The 17,109-nt window shown below is 45.6% G+C and overlaps 1 protein-coding gene across 12 annotated transcripts in view; it reads right to left on the bottom strand.

The window, feature by feature from the left end:
• The window catches only part of ATP2B2 (ATPase plasma membrane Ca2+ transporting 2), a 358,301-nt gene that overhangs the window by 247,530 nt on the left and 93,662 nt on the right, over nt 1-17,109 (bottom strand). For 5 of the 12 annotated variants that reach the window (XM_037000330.2, XM_073231035.1, XM_073231028.1 and 2 more), the window contains exon 2: nt 4,708-4,806. The exons of the other annotated variants lie outside the window; for them this stretch is intronic. The gene's annotated coding sequence lies outside the window, so the exon portion shown is untranslated. The remainder of the gene's footprint in view (nt 1-4,707; nt 4,807-17,109) is intronic. 12 annotated transcript variants of the gene reach the window in all.

The following is a 17,109-nucleotide window of genomic DNA, read 5'->3' on the forward strand; positions in this document are numbered from 1 at the left end:
CTAGGAATGGAGTTCCTGGGCCAAATGGTATTTCTATTTTTAGTTTTTTGAGGAAACTCCGTACTGCTTTCTACCATGGTTGAACTAGTTTATATTCCCACCAGCAGTGTAGGAGGGTTACCCTTTCTCCACATCCTCACCAACATTTGTTGTTGTTTGTCTTTTGGATGTTGGCCATCCTAACCAATATCTCATTGTGGTTTTAATGTGCATTTCCCTGATGATTAGCAATGTGGAGCATCTTTTCATGTGCCTGTTGGCCATCTGAATTTCTTCTTTGGAGAAGTGTCTGTTCGGCTCCCCTGCTCATTTTTTAATTGGCTTATTTGCTTTTTGTTTGTTGAGGTGTGTGAGCTCTTTATATAATTTGGATGTCAAACCCTTACCAGATATGTCATTTTATGAATTTATTCTCCCATATTGTAGGATTTCTTTTTGTTCTACTGATGGTATCCTTTCCTGTACAGAAGGTTTTTAGTTTGATGTAATCCCACTTGTTCATTTTTGCTTTTGTTTCCCTTGCCTGTGGAGATATGTCAATAAAGAAGTTGCTCATGTTTATGTCCAAGAGATTTTTGCCTATGTTTTTTTCTCAGAGTTTTATGGTTTCATGACTTACATTCAAGTCTTTGATCCATTTTGAGTTTACTTTTGTGTATGGGGTTAGACAATAATCCTGTTTCATTCTCTTACATGTAGCTGTCCGGTTTTGCAAACATGAGCTGTTGAAGAGGCTGTCATTTCCCCATTGTATATCCATGGTTCCTTTATCATATATTAATTGCTTGGGTTTATATCTGGGCTCTGTAGTCTGTTCCATTGGTCTATGGGTCTGTTCTTGTGCCAGTACCAAATTGTCTTGATTACTGTGGCTTTGTAGTAGAGCTTGAAGTCAGGGAGCATAATCCCTCCAGCTTTATTCTTCCTTCTCAGGATTGCTTTAGCTATTTGGGGTCTTTTCTGGTTCCATATGAATTTTAGAACTGTTTACTCTAGTTCATTGAAGAATGCTGTTGGTATTTTGATAGGGATTGCATTGAATCTGTAGATTGCTTTAGGCAGGATGGCCATTTTGACAATATTAGTTCTTCCTATCCATGAGCATTGGGTATGTTTTCATTTATTGGTTTCTTCTTTAATTTCTCTCATAAGAGTCTTGTAGTTTTCAGAGTATAAGTCTTTCATTTCCTTGGTTAGGTTTATTCCTAGGCATTTTATTCTGTTTGATGCAATTGTGAATGGAATTGTTTTCCTGATATTTCTTTCTCCTATTTCATTGTTAGTGTATAGGAATGCAACAGATTTCTGTGTATTGATTGTGTATCCTGCAGCTTTGCTGAATTCAGATATCATATCTAGTAGTTTGGGGATGGATTTTTTAGGATTTTTTATGTGCAATATCATGTTATCTGCAAACAGGAACGGTTTGACTTCTTCTTTACCAATCTGGATGCCTTTTATTTCTTTGTGTTGTCTGATTGCTGTGGCGAGGACCTCTAGAACTATGTTGAATAAAAGTGGGGAGAGCAGGCATCCTTGTCTTCTTCCTGATCTTAAAGGAAAAGCTTTCAGCTTCTCACTGTTAAGTATAATGTTGGCTGTGGGTTTGTCATATATGGCCTTTATTATGTTGAGGTACTTGCCCTCTATACCCATTTTGTTGAGAGTTTTTATCATGAATGGGTGTTGAATTTCTTTGAATGCTTTTCCAGCATCTGTCAGAAGATCATGTGATTTTTGTCCATTTTATTGATGTAGTGGATGATGTTGATGGATTTTCAAATGTTGTACCATCCTTGCATCCCTGGGATGAATCCCACTTGATCATGATGGATGATCTTACTGATGTATTTTTGAATTCAGTTTGCTAATATTCTGTTGAGTATTTTTGCATCTATGTTCATCAAGGAATTAGTCTGTAATTTTCTTTTTTTGTGGTGTCTTTGTCTGATTTAGGTATTAAAGTGATGTTGGCCTCGTAAAATGAGTTTGGAAGTATTCCCTCCTCTTATGCTTTTTGGAAAACTTTAAGGAGAATGGGTATTAGGTCTTCACTGAATGTTTGATAAAATTCCACAGTGAAACCATCTGGTACATGAGTTTTGTTCTTACAATAATAATTTTAACAGAATAAACAGGTCTGAGAGGTGGTGGAGGCATGTGGAGGATAAACCAGGGTGGGTAGACAGGAGGGCTGTGTGGGTGTGGGAGACCTGGGGGTGGCTCGCCTATCCCTTGTAAGGCACACAGATGCAGCAGATCCTATTGTCAGCTCACAAGGGGATGTCTGCCAACGCCTGGGCCTGCCTCTCAGGGTCTGCAGGGCTGGGACACACCCAGGTCCCTCATGCCCACAAGGCCCATGATTAAAAAACAGTGTTTCTGAATGCTTCATGAGGTGCTTCATATGGACTGTGTAATTTTTTCTGCACAATGGCTTTGTACCCTGAGAGCTGCTAATGTGCCAATTTTACAGATGAGGAAGCCGAGGCTTTGCCCAGGTTGCTGGATAGAGTGAAGCCTCAAATCCAGGTCTCCTGACCGTCCAGCCTCCAGAGGTACCTTAGATCCTGTGCTGACTTCCTTGAATGGATGGACTGCAACCAGAGAAAAGGGAGGACTTGATGAGTCTTGGTGCAGCTCTGCAAATGTCCTCTTCGTGGGCATGAGGTTTCCTGGCTGATTTCATCTTATTACCCAGGCCAAGTTCAATTAGAGTGGTTATTTAAAGGGCCAGCGTCCATTTGGAGAGCTGGAGATGAGCTTGGCATAACCTGAGAGGCCATCTTTACATCAACAGTTAATATGTCCATTTTATTAGGTGTGTGGCAAAACATTTGTTTGGTACTTTAAACTAGTGGTCCATTTATGTTACTGGTTAGAATAAATCTAACTTTAAAAAAATGTGATTTAAAGAAATACACAGATGAGAGGATGGGTGCCTAGGTTCTTACTACTCAACATGGTCCTCAGCAACACCTGAGAGTCTGACATAAATCCAGGATCCCAGCCTCCACCCCAGTCCCACTGAGTCAGAATCTGTATTTAACAAGATCCACAGGAGAATCATATGTACAGCAGAACTAGAGAACCACTAGGTTGGCTGGTCCACAGTAAGGCAAATCCACCAAGGTGCCATAGGAAAGACTGAGAGAGGCTATCCAGCTCCAGACACCACCGCAGCCTCTACCAATTCTTAGCCAGTCTCTCCATTTTATGCACAAGACAGGGGCTCAGAGAGCGAAGGCTTCTTTCTTGATGTCATCCAGCAAGACAGTAGCAGATCTGGTCTAGGATCTTGGACTTTTGGTGTCCTAACTCCCAGCCATAACTCCTAAGGTATACCCAGGAGTATATAGGACTCTAGACACCTGAGGCTGGGCCAGAGCCAACCAGGAGTAGCCAGCAGCCCCCGTATGCTCATTAATCTCTCACCCTCAGAACAGGTTGTTTTCCTGAGAGGAACAATCAGTGTTTTGGGAGACAGAAGAGTCCCTTGGAAGGGGACTCCAGGAGAGCCCTGGGCTACAGAATGTAGACTGTCTTGCCAACTCGCAAAAGAACAGTCTTTCCTGGCAAGCTCATGGGGATGCGTTCCTGGCAGCATGGCTGGGAAGAACAGGGTTACCAGGGAGCCCAGGACTCTCCCTGGGATGCTGGAGGGGACCCAAGGCACTGTGCCACAGGAGGATGAGCACTGCCTTGGCCCACTACTGTCACTGAGGAGCGCTCCAGTTTTCAACCATCCACTTCATGTTCAGAAAACATTTACAATCACCTCTTCCATTCTGAGTCTGTCCTGAGCCCTGTTCCCTGAACTCTGGCTATGACACAGTCCCAGAATCTCACAGAGCCGGAGTCCCTGCTCTGACATTAGCAGTTTGGGGCAAGGGGCTAAGCATTTCTGAGCCTCAGTTGCTGCTTCCATGAAATGGCTATGATTATACACCCACCAGAGTGGCTAAAATGAAAACGACTGACTTTATAAGCATTGATGAGAGTGTGGAGCGACAGGAACTCTCACACATTGCTAGTGGGAGTGTGACATGGAATACCCATTTTGAAAAAGGGTCTGACAGTTTCTAAAGCTGAATCTATACCTACCCTGTGGCCCAACAATCCCACTTTGAGTGATAGAAATGAAAATTTACGTTCACACAAAGACATGACATGAATATTCATAGAGACTTAATTCACAATAGCTTAAAACTGGAAACTCTCCAAATGTCCACTCATCAGACAGCAGATAACAACTTGTGATGGGGTCACACAGTGGAATACTACCCAGCCCTGTTAAAGGACAGACAACACATGTCTGAAACAACATGGAGGAATCGCACAAGATGTGTTGGGTGAAAGGAGCCAGACTTGACAGAGAACAAAACTATGTGATTCTATTGATACAGGTTCAAGAGTAGGCAGAACCAGTCCATGGTGATAGAAGTCGAAGAGGTGGTTGTCTCTGGGTTGGTGTAGAGGGACTAACTGGGAAGATTCCCAAGGGATCCCCCCACCAGGGAAATGTGTTATAACTGGATCTGGGTGGTGGCTGCACAGATATGAATAGAGGTAAAAATCCATCCTGCTGTACACTTTAATTTGCTGTGCAATATTATTCAATGACAGAAAGAGATAGTGAGTGCATGTGAGACAGGAAGGGTCATCCCTGCCTCACAGGGGCCTTTGAGAATAGAAAAGAGACTGTACCTGGCTCCTAGTGAATTCTCAATCAATGACTGCTATGGATCAGTCCAAGCCTACTGGAGAGGGGGCACTTCTCATTCTCTCTGGTCTGGGTTTCTTGCTCTGTAAAACGGGAATAAGGAGGGACTTCAAGCTCATGGAGGTAACGCTGCAATGGTGCTCAGAACAGGACCTGTCTCCCAGGTACATGGAGGTATCTCTGTTGCTTCCCTTCACTCTGGGATGCTCACAGAGGGAGACCCAGAAAGTCTGCCCCAAAAGGCCACCCCACCCTGTCACCTCCCATAAATGCAGCAGAAATCATTTCATTTAGCTTGACAAGAACACTAGCACCCCCTGACAAGAGTTCTGGTACCCTGGGTACAGGGAAGCCCTGGGAGACCATGAAGCCACAACCTGGGGACTCTAATAGCAAGGACAGATTGAGGTCCCAACCATCCTACAATGGGGAGCATGGATCATAGGCCTCATGTTACAGTTAGGGAGACTGAGGCTCATAAAACTGACAGGGCCGGATGGTCGGGGTGTAGAACTCAAGTCCAGGTCAGTGGGAACCCAAATCCTGGCATCATTCTCCTGCAAAAACAGTAACCTTGGAATGCAGAACCCAGAGGATATTTACCGGCTATGTGACCCCAGGGGAGCTTCCCTCCTCTACTGGAACCTAAGCTCTTATGAGGTTAGGAGGTTTCTGTCTTTCTCTTCTTGTAGCCTCAGTACACAGCAGTGTGAGGCACATAGTAGGTGCTACGTAAATACTTTTCACATGAGGGAAGTTGTGATTCCATGACGAGTGTGACATTCAAGTTAGCCTCACCTGACCCAAACTGACACTTCTAGGTTCCTTCCCATGATACCCCTGCACATTGAGCCTCCTCCCCCAACCCTCTGTTTTTGAATTTGGGGGCCTCATCCCTGTTCACAGCGCCTGCTCCCTGCTCCCATGCCTTACTCTTCACAGAAACTTTCAGGCCTGAGAGAGAAGTGAGAGCTTTCTCTTTTCTGATCCTCTACAGCATCACAGAGATAATCATAACAAAGGTTGCTTCACAGACCAGGTGTTGGCAAACTACAGCCTGCGGGTCAAATCTGGCTGCGATCTGTTTTTGTAAATACAATTTTATTTGGACATGGTCATACTCTCTTGTTTATGTATTGCCTATGGCTGCTCACACACTATAACAGCAGCACTGACAAGCTGCAACAGAACTTGTCTGACCTGCAAAGTCTAAAATACAAGCCTAAAAATGGCTCTTTACAGAAAAAGTTTGCTAACCTCTGCCATACCTTAAGTGCAAACTATGAGATTTTGTATGTATTATTTTGTTACATCTTCATAACAACCCCAAAGGAGCTTCGGAACTACTGTTATGCCCATTTTATGGCTATGCAAACTGAGGCTCAGAGTTTAATGGACTTTGCTCAAGGTCATGTAACCAGTAGGCAACAGAGCTGGGATTCAAATCCATCCATGTCCCCTATTCCAATAACAGGCTCTAACTGCAAAAAGACAAATACCACAGGACTAGCTTGCATGTTGCAAGTAGATTCTATATGCATAAGAGAAGTTCTACAGATGAGGGTAAATGGGCCAGAGGAGGCCAGAAGGCTCTTGAAAGAGGCACAGTTTGAGCTGCATCATTCAGGGTGAGGAGTTTCAGCTGGATGGGGGTAGGTGAGCACATGCAGGAAATCCGGAAGGACAGGCCGGATAACTGGGACAAGGCAGGGCCACAGGCTAGCTGGTGAAGGCTGGCCAGAAGCCGGGGTGATGGGGAGCCACAGAAGGACACTCTTAAAATGATGATTATGGACAATCTGTCTGCAGGGTCCCAACAGGCTGCCAAGTCCACAGGTAGGAGGAGGAAAATACTGCAGGAAATTCCCTACCTAGGCATTGCAAGGAACTCCTAATTTCCTAAAAAGGACACGAACATTGAGTGGCTTTTGGCAGCATGGGTTATAAGTAAGGTTTTCCCTGTGGCCCAAATGTTGGCAAAAACTCCCTTTAGGGCAAAGCCTTGATTTCTTCAACTGTAAAATGGGGAATGCCATGGGCTCATGTGAGGGTTAAAGGCATTGATATTTGCAAAGCTCACTGAACAACGCCTGGCACAGAGTAAGTGCTAGAAGGGTTTGCTAGGTAAATAGAGAACACAAATAAGACCTAACTTCAGCAAATATCAACTCCCAACTTTTTCACCCCAAATGATTCACATGCTGTTCAGAAGTTGCTCCGCGCACAATGTGGCTAATTTAAACACTGCCGCAGAGTGGCGAACCTGAACGGCATTTCAATGAACACAAACCTTATTTTTAACAAGACACACTTTGGCACTTGCAAGAACATTTAAAAATACCTTCCCCATTCCAGAGCAGCACTGTGTGGCAACCAGGTCCAGGGAGAAATCCTTAGTTTGGGGTCATTGTTTTCTCTGAGACCTGGTTCTGGGAAGGGGTGTCAGCTGGCATGGCTACAGAGGCTGCTGAGGGTGTCCATGGTTGGGGGGCTGGTAAGAGACTTTACAGTGCATTGATTAACTTCCGAGTTGATAACAGTTGGTCTGTCTGCTTCCCCTCTGGACTGGGGGTCCTCAGAGATTCTGCATCTTCTTCTGTTCAGCAGATACACAGGGACACCACTGTACCATGTAAACGGGGACTCCCATTCCAGGGAAAGACAATGAACATGGACATAAACAAAAAAGCCAACAAGATCATCCCAGAGAGTTATATGTGCTATCAAGAATATCAAGGACTCCTGTGTTGTGGAGGATGAGGGTGTTCAGGTGGTCAGGGAGGGCTTCCCGGAGGTGGTGACATTTGAGCTAAGAATGGGATGAGGGGGAGGAGCCCGTTCTGTAAGATCTGGAAGAGTGGTGGAGGCAGAAGGGATAGCAAGTGCCAAGTCCCAGAGGTGGGGTGGAGCCTGGTGATTTTAGAACAAACAGAAGAGTGGGGGGCTAGATGGAGTGTGATGGGCTATGCTGACAGTGGCTGAGGCACAGTGGCAGGGCCAGACCGCACATGACATGGAGATCCATATGGAGGCCTCTGCAGGACTCCTGGGAGGAGGCGCTGGGTGGCCTGCGTGGGGACAGTGGCTCAGTGAGCAGTGGGTAAGCCACTGCTTAACCCCAGGAGGTATCATGCACACTGCATTTTATATGAACAGCATGCCTCTTGGATTGCTGAGCCTTGCAGTTCTGTCCTAGCACCGTGCCTGGCACATAGTAGGTATTTAATAAACATTTAAAGAATAGTCATCAAAACTACCCTTTCTTCAATGTCTGTGACAGGCCTTCATTGTCCAGCAACTTTGCTTGTTTTTAAATGAAGTGCATGCTTGTTGCATTTCCTCTCTTCCAGAAGGTTCTTGTGTATTCTTCCCACAACCCTGGTTTGCTGGACTGTTGGGTAAAAGGGACTCATAAAGTGATCTGACCATGTGGTGTCTTGAAAGCCTTGCAGGGAGGCTGGGTATTGTGGGACTGTCACTCACAAGTCTCATGGCTGGGAAGGACTGCATCGTGATTGATGCTGGGACTTGCAGTGAAATGTCTATGTCCAAGTGTTGAAGGAACAACAAATAGAGCAGAGTCTGCCACTAATGAATTATTTCTTTCAGAACTTTCTCAACTCCTAAGAAAATGCTTGAGGCATGTCTGACCTACCCTACAATATTTCTAAACAGTGTCTCATGAAGGAAAAACTGATTCCTTGACCCTAAGCCCCATTTTTTCCCCAACTTGAGCATATTTTAGTACTATTCAGTGAAACGGTGCTGGGATCTCAGGCTCCCTGCTTTGTCCCCCTATCCCCTATTGCTTTCAGGTGGGTGACTACAAAAGATGTAAATTGTTTTAAATATATTTCAGGAACAACCTCAGGTAACTTCACAAATGTTAATCTCTTTTAATTTCCCCTGTGAGGGAATCAGTGATTCCCAATTTGCAAATAAAGAAACTGAGGCCTGAGGAAATTACAGAACTTGTATCTGGTGGTGTTCAGACTCCCTGGGTGCTCTGCTCCAGAGCGTGCCGGGGTTACCCTGTCCTCCCACGGATGGAGTCTGAGGGCTGGAGGAGGCCCCATGGGGCAGGGAGGGGTGTCATGGAGTCCAGCTCATTTCTTGAGTTGTGAGGTATGAATTAATAAGAGTTTTGCCTCAAGACATTCCTTGGTCCTCTTCTGTTGGGGCTGACACAGCCTGCAGGTGTCTGAACATGATCTTGGGGGCTCTATGAGTGATACCCTGGATCTCTGTAGGGCTTCCCAATGCACACAGGCACTTCTGTACCCAGCGGAAATTTGCAAGTGCTACAGTATCATGGATCACAGTCCCGAAAAACTGGAAAACTGTATGGAACCAAGCTAACTACTCCCTCCAGAGAGAAACGGGTGTGTTGTTCATGGCTAATATTCAGATAAGAAACATAATATTCCTATAATCACAACCCCCAGAGGCTGTACTCTTGGCGTAACTCCTTATTACTTCTTACTTCTGGGCAACCCTAAGGCTCTCACTTTCCATCCCACGACTTCCCAACACTCACCCATGAATCCAAGCCCTCATATCCACCTGCCGAGTCCGTGTCAGGTGTCAGGGCTGGGCTACCGAACAGGCATCCTAAGCAGAATGGGACTCCACTCCACCAATCCTTCTGCCCTCCACCCCACCAACCTTTCTGCTCTAGGCTCCCCATCTTGGCAAATGGGCATCATCAAACCAGTTGCCCAGGAAAAATCCAGGAAGTCATCTTTGATTCCTCTCATCCCTCCACCCCTTGTGTTCAATCCCTCGGCAACTACTACTGGACTCTCTCTAAATATATCCTGAATCCGAGCCCTCCCACCTCCCCTGTGACACACCCAGGTCCAAGCCACCATTGTCTCTTACAATTGTCTCCTGTTTGTACATCCACTGGCAATAGCTTAGCTTTCACACAGCAGCCAGAATGTGTCTTTCCAAAGCACAAATCAGACCATGTCCCTCCCAGGCTCAAATTCCTGCAATGGTTCACACTGTCATCAGAATCCAGTACAAGCTCCATTCTATAGCCAGTGAGAACTTATGTGATCTGGCTCTGGTAGCTTCTCCGGCTTCTTTCCTGCCTCTCCCCAGTCACTCTCTATACCTGCCTTCTTTCCATCTCACCAACATGCTAATATGCTCCTGCCTCAGAGTCTTTGCACATGCCATTCCCCCTGCCTAGGACAAAGTTTTCCCCAGATGCATACCTACATCCCTCCCACGTTTCAGATCAAACCCCAGCGTTTCCTCCTCACAGAAGGCTTCCGTTACCACCATGCCTAATGCTGCTTCCCCATCACTTTCTATCATATCACTTGTTTTGTAATGACCTCAAAACTAGCTTCTCTATTTGTTTACAGGTTTGACGCCTTTGTCCTGCCACTAAGTGTAAATTCCATGAGCAAAGAGACTCTCCATCCTCTCTTCTGGGTTACTGGATTATCTCTGGCATCTAGAACTGCCCAGAAAATAGCAAGCACTCAGTAAACACCTGGTGACTTACTGACTCACTCAACACCTTTGCTCAAGCCTCTTCCTCCTCCCAAACCTCTTTCCCCTTAGTGGTCATTTCTATTAGTCAACGACATTTTTAGAGAAGATAAATAGTGGCATTTGTTTACATCTGCTCAAAACCAACATGTCATCTTTTTTGCCCAGCTATGTCCTTATGCTGCCATTATTGAAAAAAAAAAATGGTATTGGAGACTTTATTTTCCTCACAACTGCAACCTGGGCCCCCTTAACTCAGGTGATTGGCAAGAATGAGAGAAGGATACAGGGAACGGCACCCCTATGCCCAGGATCTGTGCCAGAGCTTTCCTTGCATCCTCTCCTCTGAGTCTCTGTCTTCTCAGTGTGGCAGGTATGATTGTTGCCATTTTGCAGATGAAAGAGCTGAAGCTCAGAGAGTCTAGGCAATCTGCCCAAGATTACATGGCTGGCAAGTGATGGGAGCTGAACTCTAGGCTGCCTCCCCAGGAGGAGAACCCGTGAGCTTCCTCGAGAGAACCTTTCCCTCAATCTTGAAGGTCTAGTCTTTAAATGTTTCTAGGCATCCTCCCCGTCCTCTTCGCAAGAAGGCACTGCTTAGAAACCCACATCAGCCTCTTCTTAGAGGTGTCAGAGGGAGCATCTTGAAGGACTGCATTTCCAAAATAAGAATTCCTGCCATTTCTCAAGGCTTGACGGGAACCTTCCAGAGAAGGGCAGTACGTGTCTCTGTTTTAAACACACATGACATTCACATGTGGTCCATTTATCATGTCCTGCTCCCCAGTTTCACTCAGGCCTCTACTCAAAAGCTACCTCCTCAGAGAGATCCCCTCTGTGAGGCCCTTCATCACACCGCCTCCCCAGCCCTGCTTCAGTGCTCCTCACAGCCCCTGTCACCTGCAGCTATTCTACTGGGTTATAAATATATGTTTATTTAGTTAGTCCTTTGTGGTTTCCTTCTGCTAGCATGTAAGCTCCAGGAAGGCAACTTTCTCTGTTTGGGTTTTTTCCCTACTGTCATGTCCCCAGGACTAGAACCATGCCTGGTATTTATAGGGGGCTCAACAGATAACAGAGTATGTGAATGAATGAATTACAACAGAATTACTCAGTACTTATTTCATGACTTTCTGATATTATTCTGTTTTCTTTTCCTTAAAGTTTTATTATATAAGCAATATAAATCCATAGTGTAAATTTTTAAAAAATACAGATAAGCAAAGAGGAAAATAAGGTTCTTCAGTAATCCCATCACTTTACTGGTACATTTAGGAGTATTTTCTGCCAGATTTTACTTATCCATAATACAAATGTACCTTTTCACAAACTCATTTATTAAAAAATTACAAATGGCATGTTCACTGTATTCCAGGCACTGTGCAAGGCACTGTGCATATGAAATCCTGGACTGGGCAGGATTTCCCAGTGATGGCACTGTGGACATTTTGGCTGCATAATTCTTTATTGTGGAGGTTTCCATGTGCATTGGCCTCTATCCACTGGATGCCAGTAGCTCCTCCCTAGTTAAGACAATCAAAAACGTCTCTAGACATTGCCAAATGTTCCTGGAGGTTGGGGGCAGGTGGGCAAAAATCACCCCATTGCTACCTCCTTGTCTAGAGTAGGAGACGGATATCTAAAGAGGATCATACCGTACCCTGCCTTGAGTGACTATCCATTGTCAGTGACCAATATTTCTGAAGTCATTTCCAAGTCCCTGAACACATTACTGACGGCTGCACCTGCCATTCCCACTGCTGGACATTTGTGCTGTGTACTTGGCTCTGATGCAAAGGCAGATCCAAGAATCACAGAGAGCCCCCTCTGCCCAACTCTGGCAGGTTTTGCCCATTCTGACAGCCATGGTATCACCATAGATTTCTGGAGGGGATGATACTGGGTCACATACCTCTTGGCTAAACCAGACACCAAGCTTCCAAATCTTCTCCCTGAGCCTCCTCACTACATCTGCTCATATCCTGAGCTACCAGAAGGAAAAGGCAAAGGGAACCTGGAAGCAAAAGCTTTTTAGAAGGGGCTGGTGTGGAGACCATTCTGTTCAGCATTCCCATTTCACAGATGTGGAAATCATGGTCAGGGGAGGGGAGGCTGGTAACCACCTGGCATGAATGTCCTAAGGGGGTTTTGGCACCATTTGCTGAGGGCCACTTGAGACTCAAATGAGATGGAGGCCGGGGGGAGATAGTGCTTCATGATGACTGCTCCCCCCATACTCCCCAAGCACTACCACTGGGGCTCCCATGCTGAGTGAGTCCCAGGCATTATTTTACTGAATCTCTACCACAAAGAGGCAGAGAGGCTTTTATGCCCATCTTTTACAAAGTGAGGCTCAGAGAGGTTAAGTGTCTGGAAAATACTGTTAAGAAGAAAAGAACAAGAAATAGACCCTACTGGAAATAACCTCTCCTTTTAGGTTTCAAGTCCAGTTTGATTACCAAGAGTTGTCTACCACTGGCAGTGCCTCACAAGCCTGTACATTAATATGAGGGAGCACTGGGAGACAGTACAAGTTTCCCAGATCCTGACTTCTGGGCATGAGTTGGGGCAGCAAGGAGGGAATAAAGCCCACAGACCTTGGGGTGTGTGTGTGTGGAGACACCAGTCTTTGGGAGGACCTGGGGGCTGGGATGAGTCAGGATGGACTCCTGTTGGGCAGAGCTTTATACATCTGGCTTGGTCCTCTGACATTAAGTCATCCCCTCATTTGCCAGTACCTCCCTCTGTAGGGGATAAGAGGACTGGCCTTGAGAGGCCATTGGAATCCAGGGAGGGAGAGAGGTCCCTTGGGGGCCAGGGTAGAGTCAACCTTATAGCAGGGGCTCATACACATTCCCTGGCTCTTTTGGGGGGTCTCTCTCAGGCCTGGAGGTGCAGAGATAACCATGGCACCACGCCTCGGGGGCACACCCATCAAAGGAGGCAGACAGCTAAGAAGTGACTTTCACCAGAGATGTGCCAGAGTAGAGGGAGCAGAGAGCCTGGGGCCGTACTGGGTTTCCTGTGGTGTAAGCAAGCCCTGACACAGGGCAGAACTTCCCAGGATGGCCTAGAGGGAAAGGCTCAGCTTCAGATGGGACATAGTCACATTTCCACACTCAAGGCCAGTCCTTGTCCTGAGGGACCTCAGAGACTCCTCTCGGCCTCAGTTTCCAAACCTGCAAAATGATGTCACAGACCCAGGACTTGATGAGATCATGTATATAGAGCACCTAGCTCAGTGCTTAGCACTTCAGAGGTACTTAGTAATGCCCCCAACACTTATTAGAATGGCTAAAAAATAAGAAATGACAGCATACCAAATGCTGGTGAGGATGTGGAACAACCAGGGTGCTTGTGTATTGCTGGTGGAATGCAAAATAGGATGCCCATTTGGAAAAAAAGTTGGGCAATTTCCTATAAAATTAAACATAACCCTATCATAAAACCAAGCAATCCCACTCCTACATATTTAACTGGGAGAAATAAAAGCATACATTCATTACAAAAAAAGAATGGCTTTATTCATAATTAGCCCAAACTGAAAACAACCTTAATGCCTCCAAACAGATGATCAAATAACTGGATCAACAAACTCAGGTGCATCCTGATAATGGAATGCTACTCAGCAATGAAAAGGAGTGAGCCACTATGCAGCAGAATCTCAAGTGCACCATGCAGAGTAAAAGAAGCCAGACTCAGAGGTTACATCCTGCATGATTCCATCCATACGGTGTTAGGGAAAAGGCAGGTCTAAAGATGAAGGATGCTGGGGACTTGGGGGAGGAGGAGAGTTTGATTACAAATTGATGGGGAATTAGGGGGGTGACGGTGCTCTATACCTTGATTGGGGTGGTGGTTACATAACTATGCTTATGTCCAAATTCACAGAACTGTACGCTAAAAGGGGTGACTTATACTGCATGAAAATTTTACCTCAATTAAAAAGAAACAGAATAAAAGGCTTCTCAAGCATTCTTGACTTGCTAAAGGTTGTAGGAGCACCCTGTACACAAATCCTTCCTGTCTTCAACTGCCCAGGGCCAGTGGGTTCCCACCTCCTCCTGCCTGGTAGCCCAACCTTTCCCACCCTGAGGTGGAGAGGGAAGCAGAACTGCTCTCGGACCCATAATCCCATCCTCAGCATCCACTTTCTTTGGTGGCCCACCAGGGCCATGGAGCAATGGGTTCTGCTGGATCTCCCAACACACCCGTCCTCTGCACCTGAAGTCGTGGGAGCCAAGGGAGGGGCAGCTGTGTTCATGACCCTGGGGTCAGGAGAGAGGGTCTGAGGCTGGACACCTCCACATGTGCCTTAGACTCAGGGACTGGGGACCAACTTTCAGAGACCAGCTGGCCATGTCTACTGACATGAAGACTGGGCTCCTGGACTCTTGCCCTCTAGGTCCCCACACTTCACAAACTGTGGCATGATGACATTAGGCAAGAAGGGCTTCCTGCTGAAGCTCTGAAGCACCCTGGTGTTTGTCTTCAGCAAACAGCTCAGCCTAGGGTCGTGGGGTTGGGAGAAGAACCGGCCAGACCTGACAGCAGGAATCCCAGAGCAAGAGGCCTGAGAGGGGTGCAAGCAAGCTTACTCCACTTCAGGACCCACAGGGTGGGCACTGAGGCCTGGAGCCAACTTTAGTTTGATCCTCACCATGTTTTTAAAAAACCAGAGCCAATGTTTAAAGTTGGACTGTCGAAGGTGATACCTGTGAGCCACATGTGGCTATTGAACTCTTCAAATGTGATTAGTCCTACCTGACATGTGTTTTACATGTAAAATACATACCAGATTTCAAAGACAGTATTAAAAAAAAGAGGATATGAACTTTCTCATTTTTTATATTAATTACACATTGCAATAATATCTTGATATATTTGGTTAACTAAAATAGATCATTAAAATCAATATTACCTGTTTCATTTTCTTTTAATGTGGCTACTAGAACATGTAAAATGATGTGGCTCAAATTATATATTTTTTTGATCACTCTGGTTTAAAGATTGGGTAAGTTTACATAAAAATCTAGACTTCTGGGTCCTCTTGAAAATTCTGGCAATAATAGCTCGTCAGGACAGTAGTGAGCTGGGGCTGAGTAGCTGCTGAGCTCTTTAGAGGGGACATGTACCTCCAATGTGTCACAGTCCCCACTATTCCCTGTTGCATTACACCTTTGCCCCTTCCCTTATTTACACAACCTGCTCAGTTCCTGTAAGCATGTGAGTTTGTAACTCCTGGTCTACATATGCTTTATCTGAGCACATGCTCCTTCCATGAATATATAACTGAATCTCTAGGATGTGCCAGGTACTGGGGATTCAGTGAAGAGCAGACACAGTGCCCTTCATTTGAATATTTACCAAACCTTAATGGGTCTTCTTCAGCAGTCTTGCCCTCACCAACCTGTCCTCCATACAACATGCCTGGCCATGTCACCACCCCTACTCAAAGCTCTTCAACGGTTCCAGTGACTTCAGGATAAAGTTCAAACATACCAGCTGTCCCAAGGCCTCTGTGACCAGTCACCATTAGTGAAGCCTCGCATAACAGCTTGCCTCAGAGGCTATCACTGCTCCCCTCTCCCCTGAACCTTCCCTTTTATTTCCTCTCTACTGGATCACTTCTACCAGCTTTAAGCAAGCTGTGCTCTCTTCCATCTTTAAAACACGCCCTCTCTTGATCTCAGCCTTCTCCTATTGGAACGTTTCTGTTTTCTTCAAGGGCTAAAATCCCCTTCTACAATGTTTACTCTGAAGGGAATGAATAGCAGAATACTAAGCATTGTATCAGTCATAGCTTAAATTTTGCAAAGTGTTTTATAACATGAAGTTGGTTATTCAGGATGAGGAAGGTGAGGCCTGCATGGGTGAAGGTCATTTAACTAGTGTGATACAAATCCACATTTTCTGGTTTTCAGCTCTATGGCATCATCATCAACTCTGGATCAGGGCAGACCAGAGGAGCTGAGAGGCAATCTTCATCCCCAAAGGTGAGGGGCAACTAGAATAAGAGAGGCCAAGTTCTAGAAGGTGGTCTGCATGCAGAGGTCAAATCTGATCAGGAGGCAGATTAGAGAACCCCAACGTGGAGAAGGAGATCTGAGGCCCAAGTTTGCACTGACCCAACCTCAAGAAGGAGGGAGGCTGGGCAGAAGGAACTCAAAGACTGAGAACAACCATTGTGAAGCTTTCATCTTCCTCTTTCTTCATCTTCCCAGCTACCCTGTGCTTTCGATGTCATTATCATTTCTGATTTACAGCCTAGGAACTGGGCTCAAGAGGTGAATACTTACTGCCACCCAGCTGATCTGCCTCATGACAATCCAGGTGGAAGGGAAATGGATGGTGGAGAGATGAGACAAGGTTATCCAATGGCTGATAATTACTGAAGCTGGGTAATGGAGTACATGGGGTATTACCATGCTATTCTATGTTTTGGTGTTTGAAACTCTCCATAATCAAGAATTAAACATAAAGATAAGTGGTGGAGCAGACATTGGAAGTCAAGTCTGGGTGGCTTCCTCACCTGTGTGCTTTCCTCTCTGCTCTACAGGGGTTCTGCCCATTTCCACTTTGTGCTTTTCTGTTGGAAAAGCTGGGCACTCAAAGACTCACAGCTTCATTCTTCTTCCCCTGTGAATATGGAAACTTCAGCAACAAACTTCAACTAACTTCTTACACCCTATGGTGTACCTTCTGAGAACAGATATTTCTCTTGGGGTCATGACCATGAAACATTGATGGCCACATGTCTTTGACTCCTAAGAGTCATGGTGTTCCCACAGTGGTTATATCTACTTAACTTGAATACAAATCTGTTTTCACTTCATTTCACACTGCTGTGTTGGAACATGACCATTTACCCCACTTTCTGT

Source organism: Manis javanica, chromosome 3 (assembly GCF_040802235.1).
Source record: "Manis javanica isolate MJ-LG chromosome 3, MJ_LKY, whole genome shotgun sequence".
Lineage (NCBI taxonomy): Eukaryota > Metazoa > Chordata > Mammalia > Pholidota > Manidae > Manis > Manis javanica.